The sequence below is a fragment of the Tupaia chinensis genome, unplaced genomic scaffold (assembly GCF_000334495.1).
Source record: "Tupaia chinensis unplaced genomic scaffold, TupChi_1.0 Scaffold147350_1, whole genome shotgun sequence".
Classification (NCBI taxonomy): domain Eukaryota; kingdom Metazoa; phylum Chordata; class Mammalia; order Scandentia; family Tupaiidae; genus Tupaia; species Tupaia belangeri.
This window is the reverse complement of record NW_006207201.1, coordinates 416,141-420,672: the sequence shown is the minus strand read 5'-3', so window position 1 is coordinate 420,672 and position 4,532 is coordinate 416,141. Positions and strand designations below refer to the sequence as shown.

Here is a 4,532-nt window from a genome sequence, read left to right as displayed (position 1 = left end):
ATTAAGAAAGAGAAACCCTCTATCTGTTGCCTACAGGAAATCCACTTCATGGATAAAGACATACATAGACTGAAAGTGAAGAGTTGGAAAAAGGTTTTCCATGTAAATGAGAACCAAGAAAGGGATACTAATTTCTCACAAAATAGGGTTTAAAACAAAAACTATTCGAAGAGACAAAGAAGGGCACTATATTGTAGTAAAAGGGTCAATTGATCAAGAAGATATAATGCTTAAAAATATCTATGCGCCTAACTCAGGAGCACACAAATATGTGAAGGAAAGACTGTTAGATCTAAAAGGGGAGATAGACTCCAACACACTAATTGTTGGAGAACTCAACACAACTCTCCTCTCTGGACAGATCATCTAGACAAAAAAATAGGTAAAGAGATAAAGGATCTAAATGATACCATAACTAAATAAACATAACAGACGTCTATAGAAATTTCCATCCAAAAATCATGAGATACAATTTTTTTCTCACCCCCACATGGAACCTTCTTGAAGACTGAACACATCATAGGTCACAAAGAAAGCCTCTACAGATTTAAAAGGCATAGAAACTATATCCAGCATATTCTCTGACAATGATGGAATTAAACTTGAGTTTAATTGAGAGAGAAATCCTCAAAAATATTCAAATACAAAGAAACTAAATAACTTACTGCTGAATGACTCCACAACTACTGAAGAAATGAAGACTGAAGTCAAAAGATTCTTGGAAGCCAACGACAATGAGGACACGAGTTTCTATAATCATTGGAACACTGCTAAAGCAGTCAGAAGTGGGAAATTCACAGCAATTAGTGCACATAAGAAGAAGATGGAAAGAAGGTAAATTGATCACCTAACAATGTGCCTCAGAGAAATGGAAAAGCAACAGGAAAAAGATTCAAAAAATTCCAGGAGAAAGGAAATTATAACTATACCAGCATAAATAAGTCAAATAGAAAACAAGTGAACTAAACAGAAAATAAATGAAAGTAAAAGCTGGTTCTTTGAAAAGATAGAATTGATACATCACTAGTGAGATTTATTAAGAAGAATAGAGAAAGGAACCAGGTGAATCATATCTGCAATGAAGCAGGCAAAATAACAACACACATAGAAGAAATACAGAACATTATTAGAGGATACTATGAACATCTGTATGCCAAGAAACAAGACAATCTGGATGAGATGGACAAATTCCTGGACACATATAATCTACTCAGATTGGGAAAAAAGGTTATAGAAAGTCTGAATAGGCCCATAACAAGCCAGGAGATTGAATCAGTAATAACTAACCTCCCAAGAAAGAAAAGTCCTTGCCCTGATGGATTCTCCTCAGAATTCTACAAAGCTTTCAAAAAAAAAGTTAACCCCCATACTGCTCAAATTACTTCTAAAGATCCAAAAGGATGAATCTCTCTCTAATTAATTCTGTGAAGCTTCTATCACCCTTATCCTTAAAACAGAAGAGGACAGGACAAGGAAGGAAAACTATAGACAAATATCCCTGACGAATATAGACACAAAGATTCTCAACAAGATACTAGCAAATCATATCCAACAACTTATAAAAAAAGATTATAAATCATGTTCAGGTATGCTTTATTCCAGGAATGCAAGGTTGATTCAACATACGCAAAACCATAAACGTAATACACCATATTAAGAGGAAGAAAGATGGGACCAGCAGTTAGCGTAACGGCTATGTTGCTGGACTCCCATGTTGTAGACTGCAGTTCAAGTCCTCGACCCAGTGGCTTAAATTCACACAGGGCGTGTGTGCGTGCGTGCCCAAGATCCTGAGAGGATAACGGAGGAGAAGGGATTGTGGCATGGCCATCAGCTCTGGAGGGTGACGTTTGGCTTTCTATCTCTCTGTCTCTCTCTGTCTTTCTGGTGAGCACACATGACCCATAGCTAAAATCTCTCCAAAAAAAAAGAAAACAAAAGGAGGAACAAAGATAAAAACCATATGGTCATTTCAAATGATGCAGAAAAAGTGTTTGATAAGATACATCCTTCAAGATCAAGACTCTCAGTAAAATTGGCATAGAAGGGTCATTTCTCAACACAATAAAAGCTATCTATAGAAATCCCATAGCTAACATCATCCTGAATAGAGAAAAGCTGAAAACTTTCCCACTAAAAACAGGTACCAGACAAATATGTTCATTTTCTCCATTCCTTTTCAATATAGTAATGGAAGTTCTCACCAACACAATCAGAAAAGAGGAAAAAATAATAAGGCACTAAAATAGGAAGAGAAGAGGTGAAACTTTCTCTATTTGCAGATGACATGATTGTATACATAGAAGACCCAATGGTTTCCATGAAAAAATTTCAAGAAGTAGTACATGAATACAGTAAACTTGCAGGATACAAAATTAATAACCAGAAATCTAAAGGATTTCTATATATGAACAACAGACAGACTGAGACAGAACTGAAAAAAGGTATTCCATTTACTATAACCACAAAAAGTATAAGATACTTAGGGATAAATCTAACCAAAGAAGTTAAAGACCTCCACAAGAAAAACTATGAAAAGATTTTAAAAAAGCAATTGAAAGTGACACAAAAAAATGGAAGGATATCCCATGTTTCTGGATTGGAAGACTTAATATAATCAAAATGGCAATTGTACCCAAATTAATCTACTTATTTAATTCAATGTCAATCAAAGTACCAGATACATTCTTCACAGATATAGGAAAGACAATCATAAAGTTTGTCTGGAATCATAAAAGACTCCGTATTGCCAAAGCAATTCTGCACAAGAATAGTGGAGTGGGTGGCATCTCACTTGGGTGGCATCTTACTGCCTGATCCAAAAATATAATACTAAGTTATGGTAATCAAAAGAGCATGGTACTGGCACAGAAATAGAAACGTGGAACAACGGAACAGAATAGAATCCCTGGAAATAAATTCCCAAACATACAGTCAACTGATTTTTGACAAGGTCTACCAGTCAGTCAAATGGGAAAAAGAAAACCTCTTCAGCAAATGGTGCTGGAAAAACTGTATTTCCACTTTCAGAAAGAGGAGGATCCCAGGAAGGACATTTAGGTTAAAAATAGGGGGACAAAGCATTAATGGGACAAAAGAATATTGTATTATCTGTTGAAGATAATTTATACTTTTTTTGAGAGGTTTTTGCTATAGGGTGCATGTGCTCGCCAGACAGACAGAGAGACAGAGAGACATAAAGCGAGAAGTCACTCCCCAGGGGAGATGGTCATGCCACAATCCCGTCTCCTCCATTCTCCTCTATATATGAACAACAGACAGACTGAGACAGAACTGAAAAAAGGTATTCCATTTACTATAACCACAAAAAGTATAAGATACTTAGGGATAAATCTAACCAAAGAAGTTAAAGACCTCCACAAGAAAAACTATGAAAAGATTTTAAAAAAGCAATTGAAAGTGACACAAAAAAATGGAAGGATATCCCATGTTTCTGGATTGGAAGACTTAATATAATCAAAATGGCAATTGTACCCAAATTAATCTACTTATTTAATTCAATGTCAATCAAAGTACCAGATACATTCTTCACAGATATAGGAAAGACAATCATAAAGTTTGTCTGGAATCATAAAAGACTCCGTATTGCCAAAGCAATTCTGCACAAGAATAGTGGAGTGGGTGGCATCTCACTTGGGTGGCATCTTACTGCCTGATCCAAAAATATAATACTAAGTTATGGTAATCAAAAGAGCATGGTACTGGCACAGAAACAGACACGTGGAACAACGGAACAGAATAGAATCCCTGGAAATAAATTCCCAAACATACAGTCAACTGATTTTTGACAAGGTCTACCAGTCAGTCAAATGGGAAAAAGAAAACCTCTTCAGCAAATGGTGCTGGAAAAACTGTATTTCCACTTTCAGAAAGAGGAGGATCCCAGGAAGGACATTTAGGTTAAAAATAGGGGGACAAAGCATTAATGGGACAAAAGAATATTGTATTATCTGTTGAAGATAATTTATACTTTTTTTGAGAGGTTTTTGCTATAGGGTGCATGTGCTCGCCAGACAGACAGAGAGACAGAGAGACATAAAGCGAGAAGTCACTCCCCAGGGGAGATGGTCATGCCACAATCCCGTCTCCTCCATTCTCCTCTCGAGATCTTGGGCATGCATGCACACATGCCTGGTGTGAGTTTTAAGCCACTGGGTCCGGGACATGAACCGCGGTTGACTACGTGGGAGTCCAGTGACATAGCCATTACACTAACTGCTGGTCCCGATAATTTATACTTTTATCAATTGTACTAGGGAGAAATGTTCACCTGTTGAAATATGCATATTGTAAGCCAAATAATGTGACTGAATGTATAAAAAAAGAAAGAAAAAAGAAAAGAAATTACTGACTAAAAAGAACTTTAAAAAAAAAAAAAAAGATGAATCTCAACCCCTAATCATCACCTCTTATAAAAATAAAGTCAAGGTGGATCAAAGATCTAAATATAAGACCTCAAACTATAAAACTGCTTCTGAAAAACATTGGGGAAACTCTGGGAGACATTGGAG

At 36.2% G+C, this 4,532-nt stretch overlaps 1 pseudogene; it reads left to right on the top strand.

The window, feature by feature from the left end:
- The first annotated feature begins 734 nt into the window (after positions 1-734).
- Positions 735-4,532, top strand: part of LOC102485774 (RAB6-interacting golgin-like) — a 25,664-nt pseudogene continuing 21,866 nt past the window's right edge.